The 27,964-nt window shown below is 46.4% G+C and overlaps 1 long non-coding RNA gene across 6 annotated transcripts; it reads right to left on the bottom strand.

Moving 5' to 3' along the window:
* Nucleotides 1-18,362: 18,362 nt before the first annotated feature.
* On the bottom strand, nt 18,363-25,304 carry LOC137840198 (uncharacterized). 6 transcript variants are annotated; one of them, XR_011086694.1, is made up of 5 exons: nt 23,605-25,304; nt 21,761-22,139; nt 21,383-21,624; nt 20,043-21,292; nt 18,363-19,853 (listed from the first exon to the last, which is right to left on the bottom strand). It is a non-coding gene; the product is annotated as an uncharacterized lncRNA (long non-coding RNA). The 6 variants fall into 6 exon arrangements; XR_011086693.1 differs by having other exon boundaries at nt 18,364-19,853; nt 20,043-21,624; nt 21,761-21,858; nt 21,960-22,139; nt 23,605-25,303; XR_011086690.1 differs by having other exon boundaries at nt 18,364-19,853; nt 20,043-21,624; nt 21,761-21,896; nt 21,960-22,139; nt 23,605-25,302.
* Nucleotides 25,305-27,964: the final 2,660 nt, after the last annotated feature.

Below are 27,964 nucleotides of genomic sequence, written 5' to 3'. Positions count from 1 at the left end.
CGGCCTGTGCAGACATATTGGATGGCAGTTTAGCAGCCTCCAAAATCATGTCGGCAGTAACAATGGCATACCCAGTAAGGGTCACACCAGATTCATTTTTCTTAGAAGACCCATCAACAAAAAACACATGACCATCTGGCAGAGGCGTATCTTCAAAATCAGGCCGAGCCTTTGCAATTTGTTGGGCAGCATCGACACAATCATGGAATTCGCCATCGCCAGGAAGGGGAATGAGAGTGGCAGGATTGAGTGTCGTGCATCTTTCAACGGTCAGATGTGGCTGAGACAGCAACGTAGCCATGCAAGAAAGATGACGCGCAGGCGACAGAAAAGTCACTCACTCACTCACTCACTCACTCACTCACTCACTCACTCACTCACTCGCTCGCTCGCTCGCTCGCTCGCTCGCTCGCTCGCTCGCTCGCTCAATCAACCAATCAACCAATCAACCAATCAATCAATCAATCAATCAATCACACAGGTGTTAATTAAATCGCAATTAAATTGCAAGCAATTTAAACTCTAATGGAATATGTGGATGTCCATATCCGTTTCATCAAATTCCAATCCAACTTTACCTTTGTATAAGGCACAGGTGTCAAATTGTGCTTCATATACATGTGCCATCACTCGAATCGCAAATTATCTTCACTTTTAGTAATATGTCAAACTTCAAATATCAGACCAGTTTTTACTTGTCTGATTTGAAAGCGAGGTACTCGTCAGCTTATTCCGCAGCCCCCACAATATGAGGCGCTCACACATCTACTCGGGTATGACAGTCATACCGGCCCTCCAAAAGAAGCCACGACTAAACCGCGGCCCGCGAACAAATGAGTTTGACACCCCAGGCACAAGGGATAGCCTTCTCATTGATCAATCGCGTATCTTAAATCATGCTTTTCCTCCTTTGAAGCGACTATGTACTTCAAACCCAAACGGCACCATTTTATAGGGAAAAAAATTGTCGAATTTATTCGTTGTCGACATAATACTGGTCGCAAATTTGCATGTAGAGCATTTTTGAGTTGTTGATCATAGACATCAGTTGAACACTCTTTCTGGTCTGTGTCTAAAGTCTTCAAACAACTTATCTTGTTTTTGTTTAGTCCGGCCAATGTCTGTGTAACTTGCTCTACGATGAAATTTTATTTTTATCCTGCAATAGTTGGTCAATTTGGATTTGTAATGGCACCCCGTTATATTCCAATGGACGGCCCTGGAGATCAAAAGGACTCCAGGTGTCTTTAACGCTTGGCCAATGTTTGATTAAGGATGCTATGAAAACCTGTTGTACTTCATCACCTCTCAAATTATAGGAAGCAATGAGTTGTTTAATTTGGGGTACAAAGACGGAAAGGATGGTTCGCTTTGCCAACATCTGTCTTTGTAATTTGATCATTTTTCTCATCTCCATTCATCACATTCTCAGCTGCGGTTTTTAAGCGAGCCCGTGCTGACACTGTGTCATCATCTTCCTGTCTGTGCAACAGCAAGTTCTTTCTTATCTTTTCTTCGTCTTCCTTATCTTTCAATTTCCCTCACATCTGGGAAAATGAGAATGTAATTTTGCTTTTTAATTTTTAATTTTAAGTCTCGCAAAATTTCTATATCCTTACTGCACCGAGATAAACTGTTAAACATATCTTAAAAAATAAACAAACAAAAACAATCTATGCTCTTCAAAAATGGGACCCAAATGTCAGATTACAAATCAAACCTCCTTCACTCTCACATTTTTTGATAGAACAGTCTACTTAGCTAGGCACCGTCATATCATACTAAATAATGGCCTGGAAATTAAATATAATGTTGTTGCTGTGGTCCCTCAAAACATGTGACTAGAATTTGGACAATTACTAACCCCCATCAATCGACAAATTATCTCCTCACAAAAGTCCCAGCCTGTTAACCTATCTGCATCAAGAAGACATTTGCAATGCAGGGGATAAGAGAATAACAAGGGACACCTTAACAATAAACAAAATAAACCCAAACCACAAACAAAACCAAATAAACTAGGCCCATGACCTATGTAGACCAACACAGTACTCCAAATATTTCCCCATTAAAATTTAAGCCTTATTGTGTAGAGCACCATTGATTTCTAATCATTGACCTAATTTTATCCTTAATTCAATCCCAATCACGAATGCCCACTACTTAATACTTTACTTGGTGTTCTTTTGATAAAAAGCGCCCCCCTTGCAATGTTGTTTCTAACTTTAAATGATTCAAATCTTTGAATTGTCCTTACATGTGTCCTTGTATAGTTTCATGCCATAACGAATCAATAATTTAATTTTATCCAATACTACAATGTATGTTCTCTCCTACTCTCACATTTTTATGAGGGCTGGGCACTCTCCTCGTTGGACGAGTTTCTGACCACAACCCTCAGATTATTCTATCATTTCAAATTTTTACATTTAACAATGCAAATCTGATAAACCATTGTCTAGCACACCGCTTTCGTGCACCAATTTAACGCAATTCCATCCTTTATAACGAACTGATACACAAAGACAAACATACACAGAAACACACACACGGGCCCACAACATAGACATGACAATCTTCCCAGCTGATAACAAGGGTGGGGGGAGCAACTGAAGTGCGGAGAGCTTCGCCACCGCCACGTCGCATAATGCAAACCCCCTCTGTCCAAAATATGCATTTGTCAAGATATTTTACGTTTTCGGGGTCAACTTCTTCCATCAATTTCCAATCTTTGCATTTTAATTCATGTCGGGGTAGCGGTTTTTGTTTGCTATTCGCTGTCCCCATGGTTTATTTTCTAAATTTCAGTTTTGACTTTATGCACAGGACAGTGTTTAAATGTTCGATGTGTGGAGGAAACGGAGAATCCCTGCTTTCGTCCACACAAAGCCACGGTTTACAGTCCCGTGTATTTTACACAAAGGAGAGTTCAAAGGAGATCACTCTCAGTCAAATCACACACACACAATGCGCACTCTTATCTTCCCACATGCAAGCAGGGGAGTCCGCCCTCCCGTGGAACTTAACAAAATCTAAACTCTTTAACCTTCCTACTGTGTAAGAAAAACGTATTTTTGCCTTTTTCTCAAAGTAGATATAAAACCTATCTTTTCATGGATAAAGAAGCCAAACCAGCTAAACAAGAGTAAAAAAAAAAACACCCCAGATGGCAGCAGAAAGCTAGGAAGGTTAACTAGGAGGCCCACGACACCTCAGCGGAATTTAACTGCTCCAAATTACCTGTACTTCTCTAGAAAACAGATGGGTCCGCTTTCCCATGGAATTTAACTGACTCATCAGTCAGGGGACTCCAACATCCCAGCAGAATTTACTGTTTCTAATTGCACTTGATAGGGTCTAGAATTGTCAAGGTTTTAAGTGACCTCTTGTCACTGCACTTTCATTACTTCAACAGAATCAAGATTTGTACTCACAGTCTGCTGGGCCTTCTCCTCGGATGATCTCGTCAACCACTCCGGTGTCCAACCGACTGATCGAGACAGCCCCGTGAAAAGGGTTTCTATATGCCTTGGCCAAGGACTTGTCCTGCGTCGAAAAGTCGGCCGGAACCAGAAATAGTCCTATTGAGATCCCGGAACGAGCCCCCAAAAATCTGTTAGGTTCAGATTCAGCACAAGGATCAGCAGACAAAACCAGTGAGACAGAATGTTGATCTTTTCTCGCGAGGAGTGCATCCAGACTTACAGCAATCCAAAATACACTAAAGGTCATGTTTACACTCCTCTCTTTTTATTAAGGAATGCCCTACCTACAATGTGAGACTAGCCCCTGATAGGTGGGGGGGAAAGCGTGGGCTAGTCTCAAGAGTGAAGAAACGAGATTCTATGTGAAACTAGAAGTCGCAAGGATAAAATGTTATGGGAAACAAAGTAGTCATGTGAAAAGAGTGCATAGACAAAATGACATGTGCAGACATCAACAACTTTCTTGGATTCCCAGATGTGTAGAAGGTCAGGAAGCTCCAGCCAGCATCGTTTGACTTGTTGTGGACTAGGTGATGTCTGCAAGAAGAAACAGCAAGCATTCTGCGCAATAACTTTATTAATAAGTACTCATTAGGGAACGCATGATAACATATATATACAATTTATCTAACAGACCCGGCGAAAGTTAGCGCGGTAACGGAATGGCCTACCCCTGACTCCCGCAGAAAGGTGCAGCAATTCCTGGGCTTTGCCAATTTTTATAGGCGGTTCATCAAGGGCTTCAGTGCCACGGCGGCTCCCTTGCATGCGCTAACGTCCCCTAAGGTTCCCTTCCGCTGGTCGGCGGAGGCGGCCTTCCAGGAGCTGAAGAACCGCTTCAGCACCGCTCCCATCCTCACGCTTCCCGACCCGTCACGACAGTTTGTGGTGGAGGTGGACGCCTCCAATCGAGGAGTAGGGGCCATTCTATCACAGAGAGCCAAGAGCGACAACAAGCTCCATCCGTGCGCGTTCCTGTCTCGACGGCTGACGCCAGCCGAACAGAATTACGACGTGGGAGATCGCGAACTGTTGGCAGTGAAACTGGCATTGGAAGAATGGAGACATTGGTTGGAGGGAGCACAGCAGCCCTTTTTGGTCTGGACAGACCATAAGAATTTAGAATACATTAAGTCAGCTAAGAGATTGAATTCTCGCCAAGCCCGCTGGTCACTTTTTTTCAACCGATTTAACTTTACTCTGTCTTACAGACCGGGAACCAAAAACACCAAGCCTGACGCCCTCTCCCGTGTCTACAACCCAGATCCAGAAGTTAAGAAGCCTGAATCCATTCTGCCTCCTCATTGCCTGGTAAGAGCAGGGACCTGGCCTATCGAAGGCCTGGTACAGCGGGCCAATGGTAACGAGCCACCCCTTAGTGGTTGCCCTGAGAACAGACTATTTGTCCCCGATCAATTACGATCCGAAGTCGTCCATTGGGCTCACACCTCCAGACTCTCCTGTCATCCGGGCATGCGCAGAACCCTGTTTGTCGTCCAGCAGCGATTCTGGTGGCCCTCCATGAGGGCAGACGTCAGAGAATACGTCGCAGCCTGTCCCGTCTGCGCCCGGAATAAGAACTCCCACGGCGCCCGTATGGGGTTGCTGCGTCCCCTACCCATTCCTTCGCGTCCGTGGGCAGAGATATCCATGGACTTCGTCACCGGGCTTCCGGCCTCAAATGGGCGAACAACCATACTCACGGTGGTAGACAGATTCTCAAAGATGGCTCACTTTATCGCCTTGCCCAAGCTCCCGTCCGCTAAACGAACGGCCACAGTGATGATGGACCACATATTCCGGATTCATGGGTTCCCAAAGGACATTGTTTCTGATAGGGGGCCCCAATTCATATCCAGGTTTTGGAGGGAGTTTTGCAGGCTCATAGGGGCAACCGTGAGTCTCACGTCGGGCTATCATCCGGAGGCAAACGGGCAGACGGAACGCATCAACCAGCAGTTGGAGACAGGTCTCCGCTGCCTGGTCTCCCAGAACCCCTCCTCGTGGAGCAAGAACCTCACCTGGGTGGAGTATGCCCACAACTCCCTGCCCACCACGGCTACAGGTATGTCCCCATTCAAGTGCGTGTATGGCTACCAGCCCCCAGTCTTCCCTGACAGTGAGCCGGAGGTGACGGTGACCTCGGCCCATGCCTTGGTGCGCCGCTGTCGTCGCGTCTGGTCGGCGGCGCACGCCGCGCTGGTCCGCCAGGGGGACCGGGTCAAGCGGATGGCTGACCGGAGGAGACGCCCGGCGCCCGTGTACCAGCGGGGTCAACGTGTTTGGCTGTCCGCCAAGGATCTCCCCCACCGGGGGGACTCCAGGAAACTAGCGCCTCGCTTCGTGGGTCCGTTCCCCATCGCCAAGGTCGTGCACCCGGCCGCGGTGCGTCTCCGCTTGCCCAGGTCCCTTGCAGTCCACCCCACCTTTCACGTCGGGAAGGTCAAGCCGGTTGTGGACAGTCCGTTGGTGCCAGATCCTGCGCCGCCCCCGCCTCCGCGGACTGTGGGAGGTGGGACGGCCTACACGGTGAAAGAACTGTTGGACGTGCGCAGAAGGGGCCGGGGCTGGCAGTACCTGGTGGACTGGGAGGGTTATGGGCCGGAGGAGCGGCAATGGGTGCCGCCTAGTTATATCTTGGACCCGGGACTGTTTGAGGACTTTTATGCAGCTCACCCTGAGGCTCCTGGGCCGTCTGGGATCCGGCCCTAGGGGGGGGGGGGGGTTATGTCATGCGGTCGCGTTTATTTTTCCGGTTTTCTGTCTCGTCGGTGTCGTAACTTTACTTCCTGTTTTATTTTGTCAGCCCTTCCGTTTCAGTTCGTGTTTCCTTCCTCGGTGTTTGGTTGTCTTGTCTTCCCCGATCCCGATTGTGGCACCGGCGCGATTGGCGCTAATTGTCAGCACCTGCCTCCCAGCCCTTTTGTGTGTATTTAGTCCGCGTCTTCCCCTTGTCTTGTGCCAGTGTGTCTTGCCTCGTCCCGACCACCAGCGATTCTTTGACGTCCGAGCTCTCAGTAAGATTCCTCCTTTTTGTCTCGCCCCAGTGCGACGCTTTTGTTTGAACTTTTTGCCACGTGTTTCCCTCGCAAGAGGCGTTTTGAGTTGTACTTTTGATCAGTGTGTGTGCTGGAATAAATCAGAGAAAGAAACGACTCTGCATCCGAGTCCTCCGCCTTGTTCCCTGCCTGACAACACTATTGTTATTCCTGTCATTTATTATTGTGTGATGGTGAATTTCTACATTTTTCAACCGATTCAACTCATTCCAACTTTCAACTGTTCATCTTTTGCCTACCTATTCCACACCTTCCCACCTACCAAAAATTCCAAATTTTCAATTTTGAAATTCACACCAAATTTTCCAAAATTTAGTTTTTCCCTTCTAATTTCTACATTTTTCAACCGATTCAACCTATTCCAACTTTATTCACTTTGTTCACCTTATGCTTACCATATACACCCCTTTCATCCCCACTTCCACTATACTTACACATTTCAACCCTTAACCCCCACTTCCAGTGTGGCAGGCATCTTGGATTGACCCTGAAGTTCCCCAAATGCATTGATTCAACTCGTTCCATCGTTCAACTGTTCATCTTTTGCCTACCTACAACTTTCAATTTACCAAAAATTCCAAATTTTCAATTTTGAAAATCACACCAAATTTGCCAAAATTTCATTCTTCACTCATAATTTCTACTTTTTTTAGCCGATTCAACCCGTTCCAACTTTTAACAGTTCATCTTTTGCCTACCTATTCCACAACTTCCGATTTACATAAGATTTCGCAAATTCTCCGAAAATTGGTTCTTCCCTTCTAATTCCTACATTTTTCAACCTATAAATGAATAATACATTTATAATAAATATATAAATAAAATAATATTATACGATTGGCATAAAAACAAGTATAAACAACAAAAATAAAACTCACCATTACGTTGAATTAGTGGGAGCACTGGGCTTGTTTCTCAGAAACGAGCCAGTCCCATCTAGGCATAATCAGAGACAATGACACCCGAAGTGGTTAAGGTTTGTCTTTTAAAGCAGGATGCTTGGTCTCCATGTGCTGAAGCAGTTTTGAAGGCTTCAATGCCTCGCTAGCTAACTAGTCGCCACATATTATGCAGAGTGGGCTTGGCGTGTCAGTCACCTGTGGCAATAAATCTTAATAAATTTTAAGTAGGACTCCAGAAATGTCCTTTTAAATGCAGCTTTCCTTTTCTTAGAAGTCGTAGCCTCTTCTTCTTCCGTCTCCTCATTGGGCTTTTTTCGCTTTCCAAAGAAGCTTTCCAAACATCTGTTTCTTGCTCATTATTGCTTGCTTCGCGGGCTCGACTGGGGTGACATGTCACGTGACCGAGATGAGCATCTTGACCTAAACCGACGGATGTAATTGGGAGAGAATTCAAAATAAATTCTTACTCATTTTTGCTACTTTTGCGGGCTCGACTGGGGAAACACGTCACGTGACCGGGACGAGCGTCTTGACCTGAATTTAATTGATCGTCGATAAAATTCTTTATTTTTTTTTTCAGTGCGGCTTGGCGTCCTGGTACCAAGAGACCCGCGGACCGGTGCCAGTCCTCAGCCCGGTGGTTGGGGACCACAGGTTTAAATGAAATACATAAAATAATGTATAAAGAATACAAATATGATATGTGTGTGTGTATGTGTGTAACATATGTAGATGTAGCTAAAATATACATACTGTAAATGTTTTTAGAACTCATTATTATACCTTTAATAACAAGGTACAAGTGTACATACTGTAAATGTGTTTTTAGAACTCTTATTATTATAAAAAATTATATCAAGGTACAATACTGTAAATATCTTTTTTAGAACTCATCATTATAACAAGTCCTTGCTTTCTGCTGGCGTACGGGCAACTTTCGGGCCATAATTCCTCAATTCTGAATTTTTATTTTTAATTTTCTTGGGGAGGGGGGGAATCTGTGATGTACTGATGCCGCGATAAACAAAACGCCATGTAGCGAGGGATTACTGTATATTAAAGTCTTCAACGCAGCGTTTTGAGTTGAGAGCAGTTGTGTTTAAGTGATTCATCGGTTCACGACGAGCCGGTCAGCATTTGCGTCGTGGTAAGGCAAACGGGGATCAGGTGGAAGGCGTGTATGTGTCAAAGCTGACAACCAGGCGTACTACGACACAGCGGATTAGTGACAGGCGTGCATGTATCAAAAACACAAAATGTAGACGAAAGGGCAATGACTGACTGGCGTACGGCGTCTACATACACGCCCTAATCATTGCCGACTAGCACACGTAACAGGTAACTACCTGCGTGAAGCTGGCCCCCCCAACCTCGCAAAATTTAAGGAAAATAGTCTGATTCGTTTGTGCTTCGTTTGTGCCGGTTTGTGCAGTAAAAATCATCGTTTGTGCTGCTATGGTTTTTTAGTTATGAACGATTATTTTATAGGTCATCCAGAGTTCACCCAGCCCCCCCTTTTCCCCCAAATGGACCCAAAATGGTACCGTTCGTTTGTGCTGGTTTGAGCAGCAAAAATTTTCGTTTGTGCTGCTTTCGTTTCGGAGATATTACACATTTATGTTTTTTAGCGATGACGTCATCCAGCCCCCCCCTTTTCCTCCAAATGGACACAAATTGGTACCGTTCGTTTGTGCTTCGTTTGTGCTGGTTTGTGCAGCAATTTTTTTTGTTTGCGCTGCTTCCGTTTCGGAGATATTAGGCATTTAATTTCTAGCGATGACGTCACCGTGAACTTGGCCCCCCCTTTTTCTCCAAATGGACCCAAAATGGTACCGTTCGTTTGTGCTCGTTTGGGCAGCAAAAAGTTTCGTTTGTGCTGCTTCCGTTTCGGAGATATTAGGCATTTAATTTCTAGCGATGACGTCACTGTGAACTTGGCCCCCCCTTTTTCTCCAAATGGACCCAAAATGGTACCGTTCGTTTGTGCTTCGTTTGTGCAGCAAAAAGTTTCGTTTGTGCTGCTTCCGTTTCGGAGATATTAGGCATTTAATTTCTAGCGATGACGTCACCGTGAACTTGGCCCCCCCTTTTTCTCCAAATGGACCCAAAATGGTACCGTTCGTTTGTGCTTCGTTTGTGCTCGTTTGTGCAACAAAAAGTTTCATTTGTGCTGCTATGGTTTTTTAGTTGAGTGATTATTTATAGGTCATCCAGAGTTCAGCCAGCCCCCCCTTTTCTTTTCCCCCAAATGAACCCAAAATGGTACCAATTGATTGTGCCGCAAAACAAATTTGTTTGCATGATTATAATCATACGTCTTCATTAACCCCGTGTCATGTATTTTATTCTAACAATTTTTCACTTGACATCATAACTCTTCAATTCTTACACATGTATTATCCAACTAATTACCATGCAACGTGACCTCTGCAGGCCGGTAAGACATATCGCAACAGGGTGGCGAAAAACAAAGACGTGCAACTTTTTCGAGCGACAAATGCACAACTATCTCCAAAGATTTGATAACAGTGAGTGACAGAAAGGGACTTTTTCTGGGAAGTGACCAACCATCGACCAATGTAAATAAAATGTGTTAAAAAAAAGTTCGAAAAAGAGCTCATACAATATAGAATTAAAAACACCTCAGGTAGTCTGAATAGCTAGTTCGCTAATGTTAGAAAAATTGTATATATATGTTATCATGCGTTCTCTAATGAGTACTTATTCATAAGGTTACTGCTCAGTATGCTTGCTGCTTTGCCTTGCTTATTCTTATCTTGTGCAACAGAACAGAAGGATTACGGCTGAGTCAGGGGCGAGATGACAGTTGTGTCAAACAAGATACTGCTGACATCTCAGCGTCCACCAGAACAGATCGTGAAAACAACACGTCAAACGATGCGTCATGAACCTTCTGATCTTCCTTAAAGAATGTCACTCTCTCTTTTTATCTCTCGGAATCCAAGAAAGTTATTGATTGCTTAAACTGTTTTGCTGATATAGCCATATCTGCACGCAACACTTTGTGCATCACTTTTGTTTCTTTTCTTACGAGACGAAGCCCACAATCTTTTTTTCCCCTCACCCTCAGGGGCTAATCGTCTCACACTGTGGGTAGGGCATTCCAAATAAAAAGAGCGAGGAATGTAAACAGATTTTTAGTGTAGTCAGATTGTAGAAAGCAATCTGTATCTCACTCCTCGCGAGAAAAATCAATATTCTGCCTCACTTGTGTTTGTCTGCTGATCCTTTTCTTTTATACAGATATTCAGTTAGCACTTTGAACCTGACAGAAATTGGGGGCTTGTCCGGGATTCTCAACAGACCTATTTCGGTGGTACAGCTGACTTTTCGACGCAGGATAAGTCCTTGGCCAAGGCACATAAAGAAACCCCTTTCACGGGGCTGACTCGATCAGTCGGCTAGACACCAGAGTGGTTGACGAGAACATACGAGGAAAAGAACCAGCAGACTGTGAATGCGAATATTGATTCTGTTAAAAGGAATGAAAGTGCAGTGACAAGAGGTCACTTAAAACCTTGACAATTCTAGACCCTATCAAGTGCAATTACAAACAGTTAAATTCCGCTGGGAAGATGGAGTCCCCTGACTTATAAGTCAGTTAAATTCCATGGGAGGGCGGACTTCTCTGTTTTCTAAAGAAGTACAGATAATTTGGAGCAGTTAAATTCCGCTGAGGTGTCGTGGGGCCTCCTAACTTAACTTCCTAATGTGTTAGCTTTCTGCTGCCATCTGTGGTGTTAGCGGGTCATTTTTGACCCGTGTATTGAATCAGCCCAAAAAAAAAAATACCCTAAAAACAATCTTTTTCATCCAATGTTTTTCTTAACTCTTGTTTAGCTGGTTTGGCTCCCTTATATATATATATATATATATATATATATATATATATATATATATATATATATATATATATATATATATATATATTTTTTTTTTTACACAATAGGAAGGTTAAAGAGTTTGTTAAAATCCACAAACCACAAATCCACCCAGAGGGTGGACTCCCCTGCTTGCCTGTGAGATGATAAGAGTGCGCATTGTGTGTGTGTGTGTGTGTGTGTGTGTGTGTGTGTGTGTGTGTGTGTGTGTGTGTGTGTGTGTGTGTGTGTGTGTGTGTGTGTGTGTGTGTGTATGGTTTGACTGAGAGTGATCTCATTTGAGCTCTCCTTTATATAAAACACACAGGATTGTAAACCAGTGGCTTTGTGTGGAAGCAGAGGAAAGGAGACTTAACACTCCTTGAATATTTTACCACTGTCCTGTAAATTAAATTGGCTTTAGGACACTGTAGGTGCCATTCGAATTGCCAACTCCGAAATTTAGAAAAATAAACCATGGGAAAATCAAATAGCAAACAAAAGTCACTACCCCGACATGAATTAAAATGCAAAGATTGGAAATTAATGGAAGGGGTCGACACCGAAAATATAAAATATGTTGACAAATGCATATTTTGGACAGAGGTGGGGGGTTGCATTATGCGACGTGGCGGTGGCGAGGCTCTCCACACTTCAGTTGCTCCCCCCACCCTTGTTATCAGCTGGGAAGATTATCATGTCTATGTTGTGGGCCTGTGTGTTTGTTTCTGTGTATGTTTGTCTTTGTGTATCAGTTCGTTATAAAGGTTGGAATTGCATTAAATTGGTGCACAAAAACGGTGTGCTAGACAATGGTTTATCAGATTTGCATTGTTAAATGTAAAAATTAGAAATTATAGAATAATATGAGGGTTGTGGGCAGAAACTCGTCCGACGAGGAGAGTGCCCAACCCTCATAAAAATGTGAGAGTAAGAGAAAACATACATTGTAGAACTGGATAAAATTAGGTTAATGATTAGAAATCAATGGTCTTATTATTATTCTCTTATCCCCTGCATTGCAAATGTCTTCTTGATGCACATAGGTTAACAGGCTAGGACTTTAGTGAGGAGATAATTTATCAATTGATGGGGGTTAGTAATTGTCCAAATTCTAGTCACATGTTTTGAGGGACCACAGCAACAACATTATATTTAATTTGCAGGCCATTATTTAGTATGATATGACAGTGTCTAGCTAAGTAGACTGTTCTATCAAAAAATGTGAGAGTGAAGGAGGAGGTTTGATTTGTAATCTGACATTTGGGTCCCATTTTGAAGAGCATAGATTGTTTTTGTTTGTTTATTTTTAAAGATATATTTAACAGTTTATCTCGGTGCAGTAAGGATATAGCAATTTTGCAAGACTTAAAATTAAAAATTAAAAAGCAAAATTACATTCTCATTTTCCCAGATGAGAGGAAAATTGAAAGATAAGGAAGACAAAGAAAAGATAAAAAAGAACTTGCTGTTGCACAGACAGGAAGATGATGACAGTGTCAGCGCGAGCTCGCATAAGAACCGCAGTTGAGAATGTGATGAATGAAGATGAGAAAAATGATCAAATTACAAAGACAGATGTTGTGGCACGGCAAAGCGAACCATCCTTTCCGTCTTTGTACCCCAAATTAAACGACTCATTGCTTCCTACAATTTGAGAGGTGATGAAGTACAACAGGTTTTCATGGCATCCTTAACCAAACATTGGGCAAGCGTTAAAGGCACCTGGAGTCCTTTTGATCTCCAGGGCCGTCCATTGGAATATAACGGGGTGCCATTACAAATACAAATTGACCAACTATTGGGCAGGATAAAAATAAAATTCCAATGTAGAGCAAATTACACAGACATTGGCTGAACTAAACAAAAAGAAGATGAGTTGTTTGAAGACTTTAGACACAGACCAGAAAGAGTGTTCAACTGATGTCTATGATCAACAACTCAAAAATGCTCTACATGCAAATTTGCGACCAGTATTATGTCGAAAACGAATAAATTCAACAATTTTTTTCCCTATAAAATGGTGCCGTTTGGGTTTGAAGTACATAGTCGCTTCAAAGGAGGAAAAGCATGATTTAAGATACGCGATTGATCAATGAGAAGGCTATCCCTTGTGCCAGGGGTGTCAAACGCATTTGTTCACGGGCCGCAGTGTAGTCATGCCACTCTCATTCCCCTTCCTGACGACGGCGAATTCCATGATTGTGTCGATGCTGCTTAACAGATTGCAAAGGCTCTGCCTGATTTGGGAGATACGCCTCTGCCAGATGGTCATGTGGGTTTTGTTGATGGGTCTTCTAAGAAAAATAAATTTGGTGTGACCCTTACTGGGTATGCCATTGTTACTGCTGACGAAGTTTGACCTTTGGCCAAACCTGTCTTGCCTCGTAACTTGTTCAAATGGGCTGCTATTTCGAGTCATGGGGTCACCCATGTCTCGACGGGGGGGTATGGTGAAACAAGTTAAAGCTATTTATACGAAATACGGTTTTGCAGCTTTTTCACAAGGCAATTTAAGACCTCAGAGAGGAAAGTTCCCGACTCCATTGTATCCGTTTCAGACAATACATATGGTTTATATCCAATTACATAAATGTAAAGGGAAAGAATATTGTTTTTTCTGCATTTATTTGTTTTCTGCATTTATCTCATTGTAAAAAGGTGATCTCCACAGACCCAACCTAAGTACGGAAGGTGAGCAAAGTCTGGTAATAGTGCCTGATCCTGGTGCCAAGATCCAGGGTTGACACGAAAGCTAGCAGAAGCCAATTTCCAAGACACCAACCCGAAGCTCAGGGTGTTGACTCTGAGGAGATCCAAAACGTGAGCATTAGAGAGTCATTCGTAAAGTGCTTTAATCGGGCTTTAGCCTGCGCAAAGTCTACCATGCGCTTTCGGTTGCTTTTGCTGGGTTGTGTTAGTTATATTTTTGTTCGGGGGTTATTTTATTTGTATGGATAGAGTACCATGAGCCTCGAACATTCTTCTCTCAGGCAACTACCAACGCTGATTCTAATCAATATGGCTCATGGGAAAAAATTGCTAGACATAAGCGCAACACAAAATCCCCTTTTGATCATGTTGTTTGTACACCAGAAACCGTCCGCGTTCCAACTTGCGTGCCATGGCTTTTGTCTTGGACTTACAATAACTCAATGTTTACTGTGGCTCCTAATACATCTTCTATTATTTTACCTATGAAAAGTTTGAAAGGTTTCGAAATGGTCACCCCACTACTGGGGAAAAATAGCTCGGATATTGGTGGTATTTAACTAGTCACCCGGTTAGCACCGACTGGGGCACCCTTGTCACCACACAAACGCAAGATTTTTGGCTCTCTGGTTCCAGTGAAGAGGCTGTGTTCTTTGCTAAACGAGTAACTTTGAAGAATCAGGGCACAAGCCTCGTTTTGACTCTTATACTCCCTGATGGTCAAATTCGTCCTCCAAATGCCACCTTGTTTAACACTTTCTGTTGGGGTTTTCAACTGTGGGCTTGGTCCTCTGGAATTGATCCTCACTTTCCTATTGCTATTTGCATTAACAAAACATTGTCGATCGCAGACCTTTCCGTTACAAATAATTACACCCTGTCAGCAGGAGCAAAAATCACAAGTATGCTCCTCACTGATGTAGACAGCTATTTTGTAGCCTCCACAGGAATAAGCGGTCAAACCAACAACTGGCTTCTTATGGCTGTGCAAGCCGCAAAGATGGCTAACACCAGTTGCATTGCATGTATGGGTCCAAGACCTCTTTTGAAAATCATACCTGCAAATATAGTTCCTAAGTGTGCTGTTGTTTTAATGTTAAACTCATCCATTTCACCCACTCATGATTGTTTTAAATGGGATAAGGTTTACCCTGTTGCCTCTATGACAAAATATAAACCCCTTTTTTCGTCCGATGTAGCTAAGGGTAATTTTACATGCATTAGATTACCTGGTACCGGTGAGTGCCCTACCTACTCCATGGTGTGGGTCCATGACCAATGTCACTGCCCCTTTTTTTGCCCATTGCTCGTAGTGATATTTGGTTTTGGTGTAATAGTAACAAACTTTATGATAGGTTGCCTTTAAACAGCTCTGGAATTTGCGCTTTGGTAACCCTATTGTTTCCTGTTCATTTGATACCAATGATCTAATTATTATGATAATCTAATGATTATGATCTAACATCTTTTGCTAAGTCCGTAGTGCCCGAATTCTGGCCGAGAACGAAGCGAAACGCCGAATGGCAGGGCGCAGCTAATCCAATTTACATAGACGCCATTGGTGTTCCTAGAGGAGTACCGGATGAGTATAAACTGGTGAATCAGATAGCAGCTGGTTTTGAATCCGCCCTGTGTTGGTGGTGTACTCTTAACTAAAATGTTGACAGGATTAACTACATCCATTACAACGTGCAGAGGCTTGGAAACTGGACCGAGGCGGGTTTCAAGGCGGTCCACTCCCAACTGGCCGCTACTTCTTGCATGGCTTTCCAGAATCGAATGGCCCTTGACATGCTACTCTCAAAAGAGGGCAGTGTCTGCGCCATGTTTGGTGAGCTTTAGGAGGGACTCCCAGACTTCCCTCTCCCCAGCCACTTCATTTAGCTCATCCCGGTGGATCCCAAGGCGTTCCCAGGGCAGCTGAGAGACATAGTCTCTCCAGCGCGTCCTCGGTCGTCCCCAGGGTCTCCTACCGGTGGGACATGCCCGGAACACCTCCCCAGGGAGGCGTCCCGGAGGCATTCTGATAAGATGCCCGAGCCACCTCATCTGGCTCCTCTCTACGTGGAGGAGTAGCGACTCTACTCCGAGTCTCTCTCGGATGACCGAGCTTCTCACCCTATCTCTAAGGGAGAGCCCGGACATCCTGCGGAGAAAACTTATTTCGGCCGCTTGTATCCGGGATCTCGTTCTTTCGGTCACGACCCATAGCTCGTAACCATAGGTGAGGGTAGGAGCGTAAATCGACCGGTAAATTGAGAGCTTTGTCTTTTGGCTCAGCTCTCTCTTCACCACAACGGACCGGTACAGGGTCCGCAATACTGCCGACGCTGCACCGATCCGCCTGTCGATCTCGCGCTCCATCCTCCCCTCACTCGTGAACAAGACTCCAAGATACTTGAACTCCTCCACTTGGGGCAGGATCTCATCCCCGATCCGGAGAGGGCATTCCACCCTTTTCCGATCGAGGACCATGGACTCGGATTTGGAGGTGCTGACCCTCATCCCGACCGCTTCACATTCGGCTACGAACCGTTCCAGCGAGAGCTGGAGATCACGGCCTGAAGAAGCCAACAGCACCACGTCATCTGCAAAAAGCAGAGACGCGATGCTGAGGTCCCCAAACCGGACCCCCTCAACGCCTCGGCTGCGCCTAGAAATTCTGTCCATAAAAATTATGAACAGAATCGGTGACAAAGGGCAGCCTTGGCGGAGTCCAACCCTCACTGGGAACGAATCCGACTTACTGCCAGAAATGCGGACCAGACTCTGGCATCGGTGATACAGGGACCGAACCGCCCTTATCAGTTGGCTCAGCACCCCGTACTCCCGAAGCACCCTCCACAGAACCTCCCTAGGGACACGGTCGAACGCCTTCTCCAAGTCCACAAAACACATGTGAACTGGTTGGGCGAATTCCCATGCGCCCTCGAGGATCCTGCCGAGGGTGTAGAGCTGGTTCACTGTTCCACAGCCAGGACGAAAGCCACACTGCCCCTCCTGAATCTGAGGTTCCACCTCCCGACGGACCCTCCTCTCCAGCACCCCTGAATAGACCTTACCGGGGAGGCTGAGGAGTGTGATTCCCCTGTAATCGGAACACACCCTCCGATCCCCCTTCTTAAAGAGGGGAACCACCACCCCAGTCTGCCAATCCAGAGGCACTGTCCCCGATGTCCACGCAATGTTGTAGAGGCGTGTCAGCCATGACAGCCCCACAACATCCAGAGCCTTTAAGAACTCCGGGCGGATCTCATCCACCCCCGGGGCCTTGCCACCGAGGAGTTTTTTTTCACTACCTCAGTGACTTCGACCCCAGAGATTGGAGAATCCGCCTCAGAGTCTCCAGGCCCTGCTTCCTCAATGGAAGGCGTGTAGGTGGAATTGAGGAGGTCTTCGAAGTATTCTCCCCACCGACTCACGACGTCCCGAGTCGAGGTCAGCAGCACGCCACCCCCACTGTAAACAGTGTTGACGTTGCACTGCTTCCCCCTCCTGAGACGCCGGATGGTGGACCAAAATTTCCTCAAAGCCGTCCGGAAGTCATTCTCCATGGCCTCACCAAACTCCTCCCACGCCCGGGTTTTTGCCTCAGCAACCGCCGAAGCCGCGTTCCGCTTGGAGGCGCGGAACATGGTCCACTCGGACTCAATGTCCCCCGCCTCCCCCGGGACGTGGGAAAAGCTCTGCCGGAGGTGGGAGTTGAAGCTCTTCCTGACAGGAGATTCTGCCAGACGTTCCCAGCAGACCCTCACAGAGCGTTTGGGTCTGCCAGGTCGGACCGGCATCTTGCCCCACCATCGGAGCCAACCCACCACCAGGTGGTGATCAGTTGACAGCTCCGCCCCTCTCTTCACCCGAGTGTCCAAAACATGCGCCCGCAATTCCGATGACACGACTACAAAGTCGATCATCGAACTGCGGCCTAGTGCACACATGGGCACCCTTATGTTTGAACATGGTGTTCATTATTGAAAATCCGTGTCGAGCACAGAAGTCCAATAATTGAACACCGCTCGGGTTCAGATCGGGGGGTCCGTTCCTCCCAATCACGCCCTTCTAGGTCTCACTGTCATTGCCCACGTGAGCATTGAAGTCACCCAGTAGAACGATGGAGTCCCCAGAAGGAGCGCTCTCCAGCACTTCCTCCAGGGACCCCAAGAAGGCTGGGTACTCTGAGCTGCCGTTTGGTGCATAGACACAAACAACAGTCAGGACCCGTCCCCCCCACCCGAAGGCGGAGCGAGGCTACCCTCTCGTTCACCGGAGTGAACCCCAATGTGCAGGCACCCAGCCGGGGGGCAATAAGTATACCCACACCTGCTCGACGCCTCTCACCGTGGGCAACTCCAGAGTGGAAGAGAGTCCAGCCCCTCTCGAGAGGGCTTGTACCAGAACCCAAACTGTGCGTGGAGGCTAGTCCGACTATATCTAGTCGGAATTTTTCTGCCTCGCACACCAGTTCGGGCTCCTTTCCAGCCAGAGAGGTAACATTCCATGTCCCAAGAGCCAGCTTCTGCAGCAGGGGATCAGACCACCAAGGTCCCTGCCTTTGGCCGCCGCCCAGCTCACACTGCACCCGACCCCTTTGGCCCCTCCCACAGGTCGTGAGCCCATGGGAAGGGGGACCCACGTTTCCTTTTTGGGCTGTGGCGAAGGCCCGGCCACCAGACGCTCGCCTTCGAGCCCCGCCTCCAGGCCTGGCTCCAGAGGGGGACCCCGGTGACCCGCGTCCGGGCGAGGGAAAACGAAGTCCATTTATTTTTCTCATCATAAGGGACTTCTGTGAGCCGTGCTTTGTCTGGCCCCTCACCTAGGACCCGTTTGCCATGGGTGACCCTACCAGGGGTATGAAGCCCCTGACAACATGGCTCCTAGGATCATAGGGGCACGCAAACCCCTCCACCACGATAAGGTGACGACTCACGGAGGGGATTTTTCCGTTCATGTATAGCAATTATAATGAACACGCATGTAATTTTAATTATTCAAGCAATGAATCCTGATTATATTTATTTGTCCTTCAACTAGATGCCCAAACAACCATCAGTAGACAATGATTTAATTGTTGCAGTTCTCTGCTCGTCAAAAGAGGCCATACTTGAAAATGGTAACGTAGCCACTCCAAGTGCTACTGTGTGGAGAGATCTGAGTGACCAGTTGGAAAGGAAGATGTCTGCAAAGGCTCTGTACACCTTTGTTAAAACAAACAGACACAATATCTGGTCAGCTCTGGGATTCAGTCATGATGAAACTGATCCTGAAACTAGCAGTGAAGCAAGCTCGGAATCAGGCCCTGAACGGTCATTTCAGCTTCATATTCCTTTGGACAAGTGGATGGAATTCATTCCGGAAAAGGCTGAATACAAAGATAAGAACCGTCGAACCCAAAAAAGAGAATATAGAATTTTGAAGCCTGGCACCTGGACCCACATCATAAATGAACAAATCTGGAAAACAGTCCAAATTCCTTGCACATTTGTTTTTAAAAGAGCCAAGGTCTATCCATTGGTCTCAAATAATTATATCGAAATCAGAGGATACTGCAAGGAGTGTCATGGCCTTCTCAACATTAACTGTGGGGAAGAGCCAGAAATGAACAGTCCAATAATATTTAACTGTTTCATTAAGAACAGTGATGACTCTCTACACACTGGTAGCTCAAAGCGGTTTCTATCTGGACAGTTGCGTGTCCAGGTAGCCAAGGAACTTTGTGAGGGCAGGATGGAACCACATGTATGGCGAGCATCACAGGCAAATAAACTGATGACCTTCGGAGACCCTGAGCCAAGCCACCTGCCAAATTTGGCCACCCTGTGCAAGGCAAAGCAAGAAAAAAATAATTTGCCATTAGGTGACAAAAATCTAATTTTATCATTGCAGATGTTGAAATACAGTGCACCTCACAGTGACAGCATCAAAGACATTGGACTTGACAAGTTTTTCTGTCACAATTGGAGTCAAACACAAATGCATATGTATAAGAGCTTAAAGAAATCTCACCCAATATTATGTGTTGATGCAACGGGCTCAATAGTTAAAAAACTGATGAGGCCGAATGGCATGTCTGGCCATATCTTTCTGTATCAGGGTGTTATGACAGGGCATACCAGCTCCAGTGTCCCAGTCGTGCAGATGTTGTCAGAGAAGCATGATGTTAATGCTATCACACAGTGGCTGAAGGAATGGATCCATGCAGGTGCATATGTTCCTAAAGAAGCAGTAAGTGACTTTTCTCTGGCGATTCTTGGAGCTCTAGTCAAAGCTTTTACCCCTCATCCTGATTTGAAGAGCTACATCAATGAGTGCTTTAACATTTCACATGGCAATCAGCCTGGACATCTACCCCCATGTTTTGTCAGGGTAGATGTAGCACACTGTATTAAGATGATCTGCCGATGGGACTGCCTGAAAAATAAAATACCTCGTGTTAAGGATTTCTTTGTCAGGTCAATAGCACAGCTTCTTAAGTCACAATGTTTGCAACATGCAAAAGAACTTCTCCGTGCTATCACCATTGTGGCACTGAGTGAGACAGAAGGTAATGACAGTTCTGGAGCCCCTATCCCATCAGAAAAGTGCAAGAAATACTTGAGAGCGTAAATCGCGGAGGAATTTGACCCCATTTCAGATGAGGAAGATGAGGGACAAGAACCAGGGACATTAAACCAACACATCCAGACTAATGTCCGACAGTGGGTGACAGAAATATGTGAGGAGAGCAGGTCACTTGCCATGGCTGATGGGGATAGAGACAACACCCACTTCCTCCCTGAGATTATTCCCCAAATAACAAGACTTGGAAGTTACTTGCCACTCTGGACAGCAATAATGGTCCCTCTCTTCAAAAGCACCAGCATCACTGCAAGTTCCGCAGCTGTTGAAACAGAGTTCAAAAACATAAAAAAAGGCCTTTTCAAGCATGAAAGCCTACCCATTCGTGTGGACCGGTTTGTTGCTCGTCATCTTTCCTTCATTGAAGGAAACATGCGGATTTGCTTTGCAAAACAAAAAAGTGAAAAGGATGAGTGTGACGCCACAACTGTCAAAGAGCCTGACAACGTCTGCAGTACTTCTCAAACTGAAGTAGTAAACAAAAGGGAAAAAAAATCTCATCCTGAAGCGGAGCCAGATGCATCTACTGACAGTGCAGTTGAAAGCTGGAGAGGTTTAGCGGTCCCACCGAAAAAAAGAAAGATCACTTCATATCTTTCTCCTTGTCCTGAATGGCTGCATATTGATACACGAGTGGGCTGGAAAAAAGTCAAGATACCATTGTTGAAAAACGGGAACCATCAACAGCCTGTTAAACTTCGCACATCAAAAGTGTTTGTGCTCAATACCTGTGCATTTGATTCTGTCTTGCAATGCTTATGCTGTTCTTTCTGTGAAAGTTTTTCATTTGAAAAGACTGTTCTGAACTATAAACATGGGAGCCAATTCCTCCACCTGGTGAAAACCATCACAACACAGGGTGTGAACAAACAGGTATACTCACAGAGGGCAGAACTGCTGGGGGAAATATTCAAACCTGTCCTCCTGACCTCTGGTGCTCTCCAAATTGATGCACAATGCCACATCTCCACTGTAATTGAGAGCGCAATGAGGAATATCCCAAGTGTTCATTTGATAAAACAATGCTCCTCACAGTACTGCAGTTTAAGCCAACAAGTAACAAGGCAAGTTTCATTTGTTTGTGTAAACATTGCTGTCCTGCAGACCTGTGGCATGGCTTATCTTCAGACTGCTGCTGAAGAGGGACTCAGTCTTCCTGACTCTCTCTGCCTCAGGCCAATAGAAAACCCTTCCCGGTGTCCGTCTTCATTCGAAACACAGGACGACAGTACAGGCAAGGCTCTGTGTTCAAGTAATGTTACTCACAGCTACAATCTGGGAGAGTTTGTGTGGATTGACACTGACCTTGGTAGCAGTTGCAAGGACGTTGCCTTGCTTGAATTTCCCTACAGTCTGGAGCTAAAAGAGAAGACATTTACTTTAAGAGCTGTCATTGGCTTTGAACCAGGACTGACCCAGGATTCTCTTGGCCATTATGTGGCATACTGCAGGAGGACTGCATATGCCTGGGAGATCTATAATGACCTGGGAAGTGGAGTGAAAGCAACATCAGTAAATACTAAAATCTTCCCGCATGCTGTGTTCTACACATTGCAGTGATACATTGTTTGAATTGTTGTAAAAAAAATTTGATGATGTTCCCTTTGACAAAGAAAGTTATTTTTTCACGTTTTCAAGTTTCTTTTTCTGGCTGTCATCAACTTCACATACATGTATTAATTGTTGCATTAATTAATGTTTTGGAACAAACATAGACTCACCAGGTATTTAGGTTGCAGTGAACCTTTTACACATCAGATTTAATTGAAAATAATGATCATATAGGCGTAATGATAACAAGGGAATTAATCAATAAGCACAATAAAAACATAAGCACAGAAATATCCTTGTACCAAAAGCCATTTCCCGCAGTGAAAGTTTTCTGTAAGATAAAAAGAAAAAAAGACGAAGAACATGTTGGATTTTGTCCACAATTTAGGGAGCGCGTTATCTGCGCCTCACGGCAAAAGCCATTGACAATCACCTGTTATCCAATTTACTCACTGCATGCTCGTTTGATTTCTTCAGATTTAGGAAAATGCTAAGACACTGAAGCAGAAATTAGACTTACACAGGTTGGTTGAGTTCAATCACAATTCTTGTTCAAAAAGCTCTGTTTTCAGGAAAGTACAATACAGCGCTGGGCCCTTCAAGAGCAGAAAGTCTCCATTCAGAAAAGGCAACGTTCAAGGTTAGCTTATATCAGCTGCACATGCCAGTGTGGGCCGAGTTTGATGGGTGATGAGTCTTTGGGGTGGGGCAAGTTCGCCATGGGAGTGGGTGCTGGTTATGGGTGATTCGGTGTGTGTGGGGGCTGTTGTCTTCCATCCCGTCTTTCGGCCTTGGCGATCATCTTTGGCCGAGTCCTTGGCTGACTCCCTCTGGCACCTGCTGGTTTTATCTCCACGTGACCTTCCTGTGAACATTCTTCTCCGATCTTGGACATACACTGTCGTACCTCATTCTTTCTTTGTTAGGCAAAATATTTCCCTCTGTGCAGAGCGTTCAGTAGTAATCAAAAACTGGCGTCTAGCATTAGTCAAAACATAAGATACAATCAAGTACTGAACGGTCAAGACGACTCTGACCATGTCCATGATTTAGAGAAAAACATCAGGCATGCATTACACAGTTCCTTAAGGGTCATTAAGCTATTTAGGCCATATATCAAAAGACATTTGTTATTTCAAAGTGCTCAGAAATATCTATCAGATCATAAAGTTTATAAAAACCTTCCTCATTACCACTTATCAAAAATGTCTAGTTATGTCTTATTTATTGATTTGGTGGTGTAGGTATAATTATATGCTTAAAATGTTTCTTTTATTGATTTAATATGTGAATATACTTGTCTGCTTATGTACTTTATTCAATGAGGTTTGAGCACATCTGTTTTTGTAGCTAGGCAGGACTTTTTGTATTTTGACCCCATTCCTTCAAACATATTTACCTTGTATTCGTCCTACATCAGGAGCATTCCAGGAGCTTGAAATTCGCGACGATGTACGGTGACGTCATCGCTATAAATTAAATGTGTAATATCTGCAAAACCGTAGCAGCACAAACGAAACTTTTTACAGCACAAACGAAGCCCAAACAAACGGCACTATTTTGGATCCATTTGGAAGTAAATAGGGGGGCGGGGCTACGTGACGTCATCGCTATAAAATAAATGTGTAATATCTCCGAAACGGAAGCAGCACAAACGAAACTTTTTGCTGCACAAACGAGCACAAACGAACGATACCATTTTGGGTCCATTTGGAGAAAAAGGAAGGGGCCAAGTTCACGGTGACGTCATCGCTAGAAATGAAATGCCTAATATCTCCGAAACGGAAGCAGCACAAACGAAACTTTTGCTGCACAAACGAGCACAAACGAAGCACAAACGAATGGTACCATTTTGGGTCCATTTGGAGAAAAGGGGGGGGGGGGGCAAGTTCACGGTGACGTCATCGCTAGAAATTAAATGCCTAATATCTCCGAAACGGAAGTAGCACGAACAAATTTTTTTGTTGCACAAACCAGCACAAATGAAGCACAAACGAACGGTACCAATTTGGGTCCATTTGGAGGAAAAGGGGGGGGGGGGGGGGGGGCTGGATGACGTCATCGCTAAAAAAATAAATGTGTAATATCTCCGAAACGAAAGCAGCACAAACGAAAAATGTTGCTGCACAAACCAGCACAAACGTACGGTACCATTTTGGGTCCATTTGGGGGGAAAGGGGAGGCTGGGTGAACTCTGGATGACCTATAAAATAATCGTTCATAACTAAAAAACCATAGCAGCACAAACGATTTTTGCTGCACAAACCAGCACAAACGAAGCACAAATGAATCAGACTATTTTCCTTAAATTTTGCGTGGTTGGGGGGGCCAGCTTCACAGCTTTACGCAGGTCACGCAGTTCCGTATTGGCGACCCAAGGTCTCGCGTCAGCCGGGCGAAGATGTGACACAGCCGCGCACGAAGGAAAAATGCACCGCCGTGAAGAAAGAGTCGGGACACCCGCAGGCAATGAGCGCTCATAACGCAGGGCGTGCCTCTGAGCAATGTGCTTCACCAGAGATGGAGACTCGAGTCGACTCGAGTCGCTGTTTTGATGACTTGTGACTTGACTTGACAAAAAAATAAAAAAAACTTGAGACTCGACTTGGACTTGGAAGTTAAAGACTCGGGACTTGACTTGAATGACTTCAGTGTTATTTAGTTTATGTTAGTTTAGTTTTCACTGTGAGGGAATCTTTTTCTATGAACAAGCTATTATTTTTTCTGACAATGCTGAAAATTGAAGTTTATAGAGCTCTGGTGTCTCCAGATGTTAGACGAAACACAAAATGTTTATAATGCTCTTTAATGTGTTTCTTCTTTCAGATTTTTTTCTGATTATTATTTATTAATAGAGAAAACAATTTTTGTCCGATCGCCATGGGGCACTGAAATGGACGATATGTATATTTTCGTTATGTAGTATGCAATACCTGCATCTCACTGGTGTTCTTAACGCTAGAACAGCGGCTGTTTTGATCTACCTCTGACAGCGGGGTGCGTCAATTGACGCTCCATCGATGGGACATGTTACCGTCGCACATCACATGTTGCGCACGTCATGTTATCGCGATCGTCTTGTTCGAGCGCACGCCCCAATAACGTAATTGTGTGAGGATATTGTAGCGGAGTGACGAGTGTAATTGTATCATAGTTATAGAGGAAAAACAATTTAAAAGGGACATTCGACGTGCTGTCAAATCAGCAGGGGGGGAACATATCCTCACAGGAAATTTGCCACACTACCTGAGCAGACCCCCAGGAAGACAGAAAAAAAAAAACAGTTGGAGTCTAGGACTCACCGTTCTCAAGATAAGGGGGGGGGGGGAACATATCCTCAAGGGTGTTCAAATTTGCCACACTACCTGAGCAGACCCCCAGGAAGACAGAAAAAAAAAACAGTTGGGAGTCTAGGACTCACCGTTCTCAAACGAAGGGGGGGGGGGGGGGGGGGATCCCCCCTGTAACTTGGGCTAGGAATGAGGGAACCTGTTCAAATTTGCCACACTACCTGAACAGACCCCCAGGAAGACAAAAAAAAAAGCCAGTCGATGTCCAGAACTCACCGTTCTCAAAATGGGAGGAGGGCACAAATATTCACGGCTTGACATTTTTATAGCGTTCCCATTTATATCCCACCACCTTTCACTTAGCTTGGGACAAAAGGAGCCTTCTGTCACGGTCGGGTGGAGCATGGAGCAGGACGACCAAGTGCAGCTTGAACCAGGGTTTATTGGTGAACTCAAAAAGGCAAACTAACAGACTCGGCAACTGACATGACCTAACAAAACCTAACAACAGGACTGACCGAAAAAGACGTGAAACAAAATGACAGGGTGACATTACCAATGACAGCAACTGGAACCAAAAAGACATCATGACGTTAACACATAACAATGATCCGACCAGGAGTGAGGGGCAGACAGGACTTTTATACACGACAGGTAACGAGAGGCAGGTGGGAACAATCACACTGATCATGGGCACACAGGAGGGGAGGGGCGAGCACACAGACAGAAACCAAGACAACAGACACATAGTGGAGCTGTTGGGGACGAGACGTGACAGAACCCCCCCCCCCCCCCCACAAGGGACGGCTCCCGACGTCCCAAAAAAAAACTAGGGGAACCGAACCGCACTCGGGCGGCGACTTGGGGGACAGAACCGCACTCTGGCGGCGACTTGGGGGACAGAACCGCACTCGGGCGGCGACTTGGGGAACAGAACCGCGGTCGGGCGGCGACTTGGGGAACAGAACCGCGGTCGGGCGGCAACTTGGGGAACCGAACCGCGCTCGGGCGGCGACTTGGGGAAACAGAACCGCGCTCGGGCGGCGACTTAGGGGACAGAACCGCACTCTGGCGGCGACTTGGGGGACAGAACCGCACTCGGGCGGCGACTTGGGGAACCGAACCGCACACGGGCGGCGACTTGGGGAACCAGAACCGCGCTCAGGCGGCGACTTGGGGAACCGAACCGCATTCGGGCGGCGACTTGGGGGACAGAACCGCACTCGGGCGGCGACTTGGGAGACAGAACCGCACACGGGCGGCGAATTGGGGAACCGAACCGCACTCGGGCGGCGACTTGGGGAACCGAACCCCACTCGGGCGGCGACTTGGGGAACCAAACCGCACTCGGGCGGCGACTTGGGGAACAGAACCGAACTCTGGCGGCGACTTGGGGGACAGAACCGCACTCTGGCGGCGACTTGGGGGACAGAACCGCGCTCGGGCGGCGACTTGGGGAACCGAACCGCGCTCGGGCGGCGACTTGGGGAACAGAACCGCACTAGGGCGGCGACTTGGGGAACAGAACCGCGCTCGGGCGGCGACTTGGGGGACAGAACCGCACTCGGGCGGCGACTTGGGAGACAGAACCGCACTCGGGCGGCGACTTGGGGAACCGAACCGCACTCGGGCGGCGACTTGGGGAACCGAACCGCACTCGGGCGGCGACTTGGGGAACCGAACCGCACTCGGGCGGCGACTCGGGGAACAGAACCGCACTCGGGCGGCGACTCGGAGGACAGAACCGCACTCGGGCGGCGACCCTAACCTGAACCGCACTCGGGCGGCAACCCTAACATGAACCGCAATCTGCGGCAACACAAACATAAAATGCACTCGGATGGCGCCTCTGGAAGTCCGTACAGCAATTGGCGGCGACTCTGGAAGTCTGTGCCGCGATCGGCGGCAACTCTGGAAGTCCGTACCGCGATCGGCGGCATTTCAGAAGGCGTGGCTGTGTGTAGCGGCAGGAGCCATCACGCGCCGCAGCAGTGGGCGTGGAGCCAGGTGCAGCTGGCTCAAAGTCCGGCGACGACCGCGGGTCCGGCGTTGCTGGCAAGAAGTCCGACGACGGCCGTGGGTCCAGTGACGCCGGGGTGAGGCCCGATGGTGGCCGCGAGTCTGATGGCGGCCGCGGGTCCGGAGTCGCTGGAGCGAAGGCTGGTGGCGGCCGCGGGTCCGCTGTCGCGGGAGCAAGTTAGACGGCAGCTGTGGAGCCCATGGCGCTGGAACCTGCTCAGACGTGGGTCGTGCGTCGCAGCAGGAGCTGGTGGTGGAGGGGGGTCCAAGCGCTGGTCGTTTTGGTGGTCGGATCATTCTGTCACGGTCGGGTGGAGCATGGAGCAGGACGACCAAGTGCAGCTTGGACCAGGGTTTATTGGTGAACTCAAAAAGGCAAACTAACAGACTCGGCAACTGACATGACCTAACAAAACCTAACAACAAGACTGACCGAAAAAGACGTGGAAC

This window comes from Syngnathus scovelli, chromosome 1, assembly GCF_024217435.2.
Source record: "Syngnathus scovelli strain Florida chromosome 1, RoL_Ssco_1.2, whole genome shotgun sequence".
NCBI lineage: Eukaryota > Metazoa > Chordata > Actinopteri > Syngnathiformes > Syngnathidae > Syngnathus > Syngnathus scovelli.
This window is presented reverse-complemented; position numbering and strand designations above follow the sequence as displayed.